Below are 11,061 nucleotides of genomic sequence, written 5' to 3'. Positions count from 1 at the left end.
AACCAAACCCACATTTAGACATAAGCTTAAAGTACACATTCAGTAATGTTTGAGCATGTGATAGACATTAAAGAACTTCCACTTAGAATAGGTTTAATCCCTAGTACTCTATATTACACTCTTATTTTTATATTACCTGTGGGATCTGTTTTAATGTTAGGGTATTTGTTGGTAAATGACAATTGTATTTTTGAGTCATTCAGGTGGAAACATTGGAAGTCAACTTAATTCCTATTTATCTCTCACACTCCACATCTAAGTCATCATTAAATCTTGTCAGCTCCATCTTTAATATATATCCAGAATCTTTCTACTTTTCACCCCTCTGTTGCTATCATTATTTCTCTTCTAGATTATTACAAATAATCTAACTTGCCTCCCTGCTTCTGACCTAGTGCCCGCTCAGCATCCACATGGATGCAGTAAATACATAAGTCCTACTATATACTTCCCCTTCTCAAATTCCCATGATGGTTCCCCATCAGAGTAAAAGATGAAATCAACAGACTATAAGGCCCTATGTGATCTGTGTCTCCTAGACCCCCTTTACCTTTCTCACATCATCTTCTATAACTTTCCCCTTTATTCACTCTGTACTTGCCATACTGGCCTCTTCAATGTCTCTGGTACAAATTGAATATACTTTTGCTTCTGGGCCTTTGCATATGCTGTTCTCTCTCTCTCTGGAGTGCTTGTCTCTGGGTATTTGCATAGCCCACTACTTTACTTTCACGATTTATTGAAATGTCACCCTCTTGGTGAGGCCACCCTCTCTAAAATTACAATACTGCAACACACATGCCTGTCTCCCTTCATTGCTGCATTTTAGTCCTACATAATAGACTGTGTATTTTACATACATATCTTAGTTGTCTTTTCCCCTACTAGAACAGAAGCGCCAAGAAGGCAGAGGCTTTTCTAAGTCCACCAGTACATCGCCCAGCAACTAGAACAGTGCCTGGCATATACAAAGAATTTAATATTTGTTGAATTAATCAATCAATTTATTATTTCAAATTCTCCCTATCCAAATACTTTTGTTTATAAATAATAATCTATAAGACTTAATTTGGGGTTTTGGCTAGAGCATTTGCAAAAATTCTTGCTTTTTTTGCTTTAGTCATATAATAAAAGTAATAAAAAATCAGAAATCTGAAAATTGAGCAATTTAGTGTGAGGTGAGGAGAAGGAAACATAATGTGTGGGCAGGTTACTAAACCAAGAGGCTTGTGTCCCATATTTTTATTGTAACTTAGTTAAATCTCTGGAACTAGAATGGAACATTCAGGAAAAGTAAGAATTAACTTCTCATCTCACATCTCCACTTCTTCTACAGGTTAGACAGCTGACTCAAACTCTTCGTGTGTCCATTTCTTCATGTGCAGTGAAGGAGCTGAACTAGCCGACTCCTTAAGGCCTTTTCCTAAGCGTTACTGTCATGATTGTTTACTTAGTAAAGTTTTTAAAATTTTCTTTAAATAATAGAACCAACATGAGAAATCTGTACTATCAGCAAGAAATTTAACGATATTAGGTATTTTACCAAAGTTTAAGAAATTGAAGAAGCAATTCTTAAGAAAGGATGAAACGAGATATAGGAATCACTCAGCATCAAGTGTCTGTGGGTGTTTCACTAGAGCTCGGCCATTAAAGAGATGCAGAATCCAAGCCCCAGGCCCTGTCCCTCTGTTTGCATCTGAAAGAGAAACATCACTAACCAAGTGTGAGTTAGCTGTTCACATCAGGGCAATCCGATATTGCCAGAGAATCAGGGAAATGTGACAGAATTGTGGGTCCCGTGGAACCACATGAGTGGGAGACTGTTCTCAGAGAAGAGGACCAAGGAAAACTCCTCCAAAGTATCTATTGAAACTTAAAATTCCAGTGTGTTTAAAAGAGCAGGTTTGACATCAGCACCAGTTATGATATCGTATGTGGAGAGCATTCTAGTCAGATGATACTTTTTTTGACTCTGTAATCATTAGTATTAAGGTCAATAATTTTTTTTTAAATTCAAATGGAAGATTAGTTGCCAACATGAAAGTTAATCTTAGATGACTGTCAAAATAATGTTTAGTCAATATCGATCTCAGTAACTTTTACGACTCAATTTTATAAATCTTAAAAACCAGTTTATATGCTTTCTCCATTCCCCCTTGTATCCCAGATCCCACATTCAATAGAATCCTCTTCCAGTGCATCTACCTCTAATGGCCAAACTTAGATAAAACTTCCTAGACATGAGACTTATTTTAATATTTTTCTTATGTTGTCAATAGTATTTCCAAGATAAACTGCGAGAACATTACTGATTCCTCTCAATCCTTTTTGCCTCACCACTCAGTCAGTGTCTGAAAATTTTACTTTAGGGCAGATCTGAAAAACAGTCAGCATTTATTTCTAAGTGTATATGTGGGCATGCTCACATGTGCAAATGCTTATTACTTGTTCTCTCACCTAAAACCTAACATAAGCAAGCATAGTAAGTTTTAACTGTCATTTATTTGACATGTTAAAATATGATCCAGTCTTTATCCCATTATAACACAGAGCTTGTCAGCAGATTTTGAATTCCAAGAAGCTATGTGGTCTTGCCAATCTTCTGGCAAGTTAAGTTTAATTTGTAAATAACAGCAAAAAATTCAATCAAGATTATTTTGAGAGGAAGATTTCTATTCTGATTTCTCCAAACCAGAATTTTTGTAGTATCTGGAAGCTGAGTGCTTATTCTGGTTTCTAAACTTTCTTCTATTGATATATATATATATATATATTTTTTTTTTCCAGATAACACTGGTAGAAATTAAATGGTTCACTGCTTTAAGAGAAATTTTACTCTTCGCTCAATAGTTGAAATTTAAAGTACTTCCTCTCCACCCCCCTTGCTTTTACTTCTGACAAGCTTCACGTGTAATTTAAAGCAGGAATCCAATATACCTAAATGTTACTGTATAATATAGAAATGAGCTTTCCATAGAATCTTTCCTTGAGACTTATTGCTCAATAGTGCCTTCTCTATTCCATAAGTTTAATGAAATGTATAAGTAGTCTCTTCTCAACAGAAGACTACAAAAAACTAGGAAAATCTCCAATATAAGCTTTAGGAAAAAAACAAATTATATCAGAATGTAAGCTGGACATCAATGAGAGGTGTTCAACAGGCAATAACATCTTTAAATACAAGAAATGTTAAGACATGGTAAAAATATTTTGATGAGAGAATATGGGTAAGAGTAATAAATTTTGCCATTCTAATTAAAGTAAAATCTATTTCCCCCAAACTTTTGCCTTTTACCTTTTAAGAGATTTAAAGTTGTAAGAATTCCTCATTATAATTACAAATATAATGAAAAAACATAGAAAGGCTTCTAAGAGGTAAAGTAAAATGCACAGGTTGAATTAGCTTTAGAGACGAGCCTGAGGGGTTCATTTACTCTCAAACATTTGGAGAACTGTTCTAGAATGCCAGTGACCAACTACCCTACATTGCCACAAAGGACAAACCAAGAGACAAGGGGCTAAAATTCCAATTGAAAAATGGGAATACATTTCTAACTGTGTAAGGTAGTGTTTTAAAAAAACCTAGGTGAGTACAGGTTCACCTGAGAGCTTTAAAATACCGATGCCCCAGAACAATTAAATTAGCATTGGTATTTTTAAAAAGTTTCTCAAGTGATGCTCATATCTAACTAAGGCTGAAAACACTGGAACACTGGTATGAGGCAAGAAGATTCTATGAAATGACTTCAATGGAGCATATTAAGAATTGAGCAAATAAGTTACAGACAAAATAAACATGTTCATTGTTTTCTAAAGATGCTTGTTTTCAAGTCCCACCTCAATAAGAAACTCACATTTTCTCCATATCTGTGATCTCAGAAGGGTAAAAGTGCAATTTCGGGTTCAGAATTTAAACGTGAAGTTGAAGTAGTGTTCCCTGCTTCCTGTAAGGGGCTACTCATTATAAAACCAAACCCAGGCTTCTAAAATTAACAGAAACAGAAGAATTGTTAGATTAAGTAGCTCTGACTCTGTCTTCCTGAGATTCACCTGCTGCTTACAGTTGTACCATTTTTTATTACAATGCCTACACCAACTGACTGGATCCTAGAAAAATACTACCTTGATCCCACCTTCTGCAGTTTGGCTCAAATGTGTCCTTCATCTTTGGAAGAAATCTGGAACTCAGAAGAAAAAATAAACCAGTAAGAGAGAATCCAAATTGCATAAACCTAGACATGTCGACAAACTCCAAATTCTATTTATGCCATAGCCAGCTTATTTGCCAAGACTGTTCTAGTGCCCCCACTGCCTGGTGACAACTACATTCCAGCCCTCTAATACAGGCACACATTGCAAACATTTGGCTAATCTATTTCATTTGCTTTAATGCTACCTGTTCTCATATGGTAAACCGCACAGTTTTGCCACATAGGTATCTCTTCATCTTCTACTTGATTTTCTCTCTGGTTAAATCCCAGATAAGAAGATTCAGTGCTTTAGTTCACAGGAGAATAAGAAAGAACAAGAGGATAAGGAAAGAGAGGAGGAAAGGAAGAAGAGAAAGAAAAAAGGGAGAAGAAGAGAATGAGGAGGACGAGGAAGAAAGAGAAGGTAGAGGAAAAGTAGAAACAAAAGAAAAGAGGAGGAGGAGGAAGAGGAGAGACCTAAATTCTTTTATAAACACTATGTGTCAGCTGCTTTATTTCCAGTACATCTATATATCATTATGATCATCAAAATAACCATGATTATTGAGTCCTGTATCTTTCCAAACAAAGATACAACAACTTGGGGAGATGAACTAAGTCTCCCAAGGACACACAGATATAAGAACCAGCCTGAGATTCATATGTGATCCCATCCTACTTTGCATCTCATGATCTTTCCACTTGCCTTGCTAAATCTTATTTCTGGGCAAAATGAGTTGTATCTCCCAGAGTTGCCACAAGTCCATGATATGATGATGTCATAATATTTCACATAAGCAACACCTGAAATAATTATACAATACAGTTTCCACAGGCCTGTCCCTCCTCAAGTATTTATTCCATAAATGACCTACTCTTTAGGTGATATCCTATATCTTCACCAACTCAGTTGTAATAATCACATTTTGGTATATCAAATTCCAACTGCAGAAAACTAACAAAGAGAAAATCTTGAGAGGGGAAAATAAATTTCTTACTTAGAAACAAGGATAAGAATTACAACGAACTTCTCACTAGAGAACAGGAAAGCAAGAAGAAAGTGAGTTAGTGTTGGAAAAAAACACCAACCTAAATTTCTATATCTATCGAAATTATCCTTTGAAAGTGAAAGAGAAATTAAAAAACAAAACAAGACGAAACACCTGGAATTCATCACCAGCCAATCTGCTCTGCAAGAAATATTAAGAGTTCTTCAGAGACAAGGAAAATGATAAAGGTCAGAAACGTGGATTGCAGCAATCCCTCTGCTGGGTATTTACCCCAAAGACTTGAAAATCCATATTCGAAAAGATATTTGCACACTGATGTTCATAGCAGCATTATTCACAGTGGCCAGGACATGGAAGCAACTGAAATGTCCTACGATAGATGACTGGATAAAGAAGCTGTGCTACATATATACAATGGAATATTACTCAGCTATAAGAAGAGATGAAATACTGCCATTTGCAACAACATGGATGGACCTCGAGATAATCATGCTAAGTGAAATAAGCCAGACAGAAAAAGTTGAAAATCACACGATATCACTTATATGTGGGATATAAACCTAAAAGCAACAAATGAGCAGGACAAACAAACAGAGACTCATGGAGATGGACTATAGACTAGTGGTTACCAGAGGACTATAGAGTAGTGGTTACTACTGGTGTGGGGGAGGAGGGGAGAAGTAGATGGGATAAAAAGGATCAAATATAGAGGGGTAGGGGGAGGGTGAAGTGGGTAAAGGGAATCAAATATATGGTAGCTGAAGGAAACTGGACTTTGGGTGGTAAACACACAATAGAATATACAGATGTCAAATGATAATGTACACCTGAAAATGATATAATTGTATTAACCAATGTTACCCCAATAAACTTAATAAAAAAATAATTAAAACAAAATAAAATAGAAAGGTAGATCTACATAAAGAAAAGCATTAAAGAGGGAATATATAAAGGTAAAATATTTTCCTAATTTTAATTTTATCTAAAAGATAACTTTTAAAAACAATGATAGCGACATATTGGGTGATTATAAATGGGTAAAATAAGTTATAGCAATGTCACAAGAGAAGGAAGGAGAAATTGAGACTAATTTCTTATAAGGTGCATGCACTACATATTGAGTATAGTATTGAAAGTGGACTTAAAATAGATAAAAATATAAATTGTAGGACAACCACTGAATTTTGAATAATATAATCAATATACTGAGATTAGAGATAGAATAATAGAAAATGGTCATGTTAAACCAGAGAAGTCAGAAAGAGACAGGGAGAAATAAATCCAATGAATAAAAAGAATTTCAAACATGGTAAATATTAATTCGACTATTTCAATAATTACTTAAAATGCGATTGGTCTAAATAAACCATTGAAAGGAGTTGTTAGCATGGATTTAAAAATAAAAGTGACCCAACTATATGTTGTCTGTAAAACCCTACTTTAAATATAAAAATTTTAATAGTTTAAGAGTAAAGTCATGGAGAAAGATATACCATACTAACATTAATAAAAAGAAAGCTAGAGTAGCAATATTGATTTCAGACAAAAAGGTCTTCAGAATAAGAAAAATATCCAGAGAGAAATAAGAGCATTGCATAATGATAAAAAATCCATTTTTTATTCTCCAAGGAGACTTAATAATTGTAATTATATACACACCTAAAAAAAAAAAAAACCATGAAAACACATGAGGCAAAATGATAGAACTGATGTGAGAAAGAGATAAATTCATTCTTAATGGAGACTACACCTCTGTCTCACTATTTTATAAATCAGGCAGACAGCAAATCAGTAAGGATCAGCAATCTCCAAACTTTCTGGCACCAGAGACCAGGGCTCTTATGAGAATCTAATGCCTGATAATCTGAGTTGGGGCTGATGCGATGATGCTAGCGCTAGGGGACAGCTGCAAATACAGAGGAAGCTTTGCTCGCTCTCACCGCTCAAATCCTGCTGTGCAGCTGGGTTCCTAACAGGTCACACAGACCAGTACCCATCAGTGGCTCAGGGGGTGGGGACCCCTGATATAGATGACCTAATGAAAACTATCAATCAACTTGATCTAATTGACATGTACAGAATATTTCATTCAATAGCAAAACATACATTTTCTCAAGATTACCTGCAGTATTCACCAAAATATATTACATTCTAGGCCATATGACTCATGTTAACAAACTTAGGATACAAAGTATGCTCTCGAATCACAATAGAATTAAACCAGAAATAAGTTCTAGAGAGATAGCTGGAAAACCTCCAAATATTTGGAAATTAAAAAACATACTCTAAAGAAGTACCCCCCCAAATTTTTTAAATATTTTGAACTAAATGAAAATGAATACACATCAAAATTTGTAGGATGCAGCAAAAGTAGTTCACAGAAGGATGTTTATAGCATTAAGTGCATTAGAAAATAAGATCTGAAATCAACAACCTAAGATTTGACTTTAGAAAATTAGAAAAAGATGAGAAATTTAAGACTAAAGCAGCAGAATAAAAAGCAAGAAGTAATGCAAATTAGAGTTGAAATCAATGAAATTGAAAACAGGAATCCAACAGAGAAGATAGTTTTAAAAATCTTACTCTTTGAAAAGATCAACAAAACTGATAAACTTTTAATCAAGGCAACCAAGAAAAAATGAGAGAAGATACCTATTACAAGTATCAGAAATGAAAAGGGGATCATCACAACTGATAATAAAGAAATACTACATAGAACTTTATTCTCATAAATCCAATTATATAGATAAAATAACCAATTGCTTGAAAGATACAAACTACCAAAATTTGTTCAAGGAGAAATAGATAACATGAATAGCTTATTAAAATTGAATCCATATTTTAAAACCTTCTAAAAAGTAATTACCAGGTCCAGATGTTTTCACTGATGATTTCACCAAATATTTAAGGAAGAAATACAATCTCTTCCAGAAAATACAAATAGAGACTACTTTCTATTCTCTAAAAACAGAATTACCTTAATATGTAAAACAGATGGCATTATAAGAAAACAGAACAATATCTTTAATGAACATAGATGCAAAAATGTTCAACAAAACATCAGCAAATAGAATCTAACAATATGTAAAAAAGAATTATATAACAAGAACAAGTGGTATCTAAAGCTAATTAAACATTTTAAAATCTCCCAGTGTAATCTACCACATAAGTAAGCAAAAGAAGAAAAGAAAAATGCTGAAAAGCATTTGACACAGTCCAATATCCATTCATGATAAAAACTCTAGGATATAGGGGAATTTCCTTAACTTGATAAAGAATCACTATTAAAGAAAAAAAGAACCCTACACCTAAACATCATAGTTAATGATACCATACTGGATGTTTCTCCACTAAGTCTGAAAAAAAGACAAAGAGATCCTCTATTCTTGTTCATCATCATACTGAAAGTCCTAGCTAATGAAATAAAATAAGATAAAGTGCACACATATTGAAAAGGAAGAAACGAAACTTCTTATTTGTAGACACCATGATTGTATAGAAATCACCACACAATGTGCAGAAAAAATGTTACTGTAGCTAATAAGCAGGTAGAGCCAGATCACAAGACACAATATCAATATATGAAACTCGACTGCCTTCCTATATAACAGTAATAAATAACTGAAATTTAAAATTTTTAAAATACATTTATAACAGCACCAAAAAAATGAAGTATTTAGGTATAGATGTAACAACATGTACAAAATTGTATGCAGAAATCTACAAAACACTGATGAAAGAAATCAAAGACCTAAATAGATATTCCATGTTCCTGGATTAAAAGACTCAATATTCTTATGATAATTCTCCCCAAATCAATCTGTTTATTCAACACAATCACTATCAAAATCTGAACAAGCTATTTTGTAGGTATCAATACACTGTCTAAAATTTATATGGAAAGGCAAAGGATATAGAAGGGTCAACAAAATATTGAAGAACGACAACAATGAAGGACTCACATTATCAGATTTTGAGACTTATTATGAAGCTACTATAATCAAGAGAGTATAAAAGGTGGCAAATGTTAGACAAATTTCTCACCGTTGCAGTGGGAGATTACAGACAAACAAGGGCAGAAGTCTAGAATGACCCATGTGGAAAGAGATTAAAGTTGCAGATATCAGTATGAACTCAAGTTTAGCTTAATTACACACACACACACACACACACACACACACACACACACAGACACAAGTATTACTATACACACATATAGTCCCTTTGTCAGCTAAGAGAGCCTAGTAATATTGACGCTCTAGTAGCAATGCGCACAACTAGGGCACAGATCTTGAATTCTAGTACAATTCTCCAATAAAAGGAAGTAGTATTCCTTAAAAATATGTCCTCCAAGAGGGCTGAGTCAGTGGATATACAAGATGTACTTGGAGCATCTTGTAGTGCTAACCTCCCCCCTGCCAAAAACAAAAACTCCCAAGAAACTACAATGATGCTATGCCAAAGGAATATAGCAGTCAACTGAAGGAGCTCCCAATGGTCAAAGCTAGAACAATTTGAAAACGAAATAATAAACTCATATTGAATAATAACTCAAAATATAAAACAAATATCCATAAGTCCATACTGACCTAAATGAATGACTGAATGAATAAATCAGAAGAATAGATAAATTTCCCATGCAGAATTCCAAATAATTTTCAAAACATTCCACATTCACAGAGATAGAACATAATTTCCCTTTCCTTAGTGTGAGCTGCACATAATAACTTCCTTTCAAAGAGTATAATACAGAAAAGGGAAAAAAAAGAGTGAAGTTATAGTGGAGAAATCTGACAAACACTACCTCAGCCAGGAGTTCAAAGCTAACATCAGGAGTGACAAGTCATATTAATAGGATGTGCCTTTAATACACTGTGGTGTGAACAGTGCTGGATTTTCTCCCCTAAACCCATCACTGAAGCCTAATCCTGAGAAGAAAAATAAAAACAAGCACAGCCAAGAGGAGGTATGAAGACATCACAATTAGATGTGTATGGTATTGTGAGTATCAAGATCTTGGGATAGAAAAAGGACATTTGGTAAAAAATTAAGGACATCTTAAGGGATAAAGTATAAAATTAAGGACATCTTAAGGAATAAAGTATAAACTTTAGTTAATGATAATGTAATAATATTGGTTCATTAGTTGCGACAAATTCCTAACTGTAGTAACATGACATGTTAACAAGGGAGAAGGGCATATGGGAACTCTCTGTACTCTATAACTTTTCTGTAAGTCTAAAACTATTCCAAAATAAAAAAATCTATTTAAGAAAATTGAGCATTTTCTGCCATCTTTATTTTCCACTTTGACCTTTTTCCAGGTTTATGCTAGCTATTTATTTATTTATTTATTTATTTATTTATTTATTTATTTATCAACCCTTGGTTGACCTCACAGATTGCAAGGACCTTGTCAGCTTACAATCTCTTATTTTTTTACACCTATAGCACCTGGTCTTCCTAGGTGGTCTCCCATCCAAGTACCAATCAGGCTTGACCCTGCTTAACTTCCGAGATCAGATGGGATCGGGCTTTTTCAGGGTGGCATGCCGTAGACAAGAAAAGCTGTCTTAAGGAATGAGGAAAATACAAACAACAAATACTTTTTAAAAATGAACTTAAAGCAAATTAAATGATGATTTGGCTATGGATAGCCACAGAGAAAGTACATTCATAAAATCCATATAGAGTTTATATATATAAGATACTTGTAGTGAAAATCATGACGTAAAGAGATTGTATAAAATCTGCATCAGTACATTCTAATAGGCCTATTTCAGCAGAAAACAGCTTAAAATGCAAATGGACAAAATATTAACTCTCGAATTCTAAGCTACTTTAAGAATTAGCACAACGAT

The 11,061-nt window shown here is 34.0% G+C and overlaps 1 pseudogene; it reads right to left on the bottom strand.

Moving 5' to 3' along the window:
• Positions 1 to 10,642: 10,642 nt before the first annotated feature.
• On the bottom strand, positions 10,643 to 10,760 carry LOC112474877 (annotated as a pseudogene).
• Between the last annotated feature and the right edge of the window lie 301 nt (positions 10,761 to 11,061).

This window comes from Pteropus alecto, unplaced genomic scaffold, assembly GCF_000325575.1.
Source record: "Pteropus alecto unplaced genomic scaffold, ASM32557v1 scaffold7, whole genome shotgun sequence".
Classification (NCBI taxonomy): domain Eukaryota; kingdom Metazoa; phylum Chordata; class Mammalia; order Chiroptera; family Pteropodidae; genus Pteropus; species Pteropus alecto.
The sequence above is the reverse complement of the archived record's forward strand: the minus strand, read 5'-3'. Positions and strand labels throughout refer to the sequence as shown.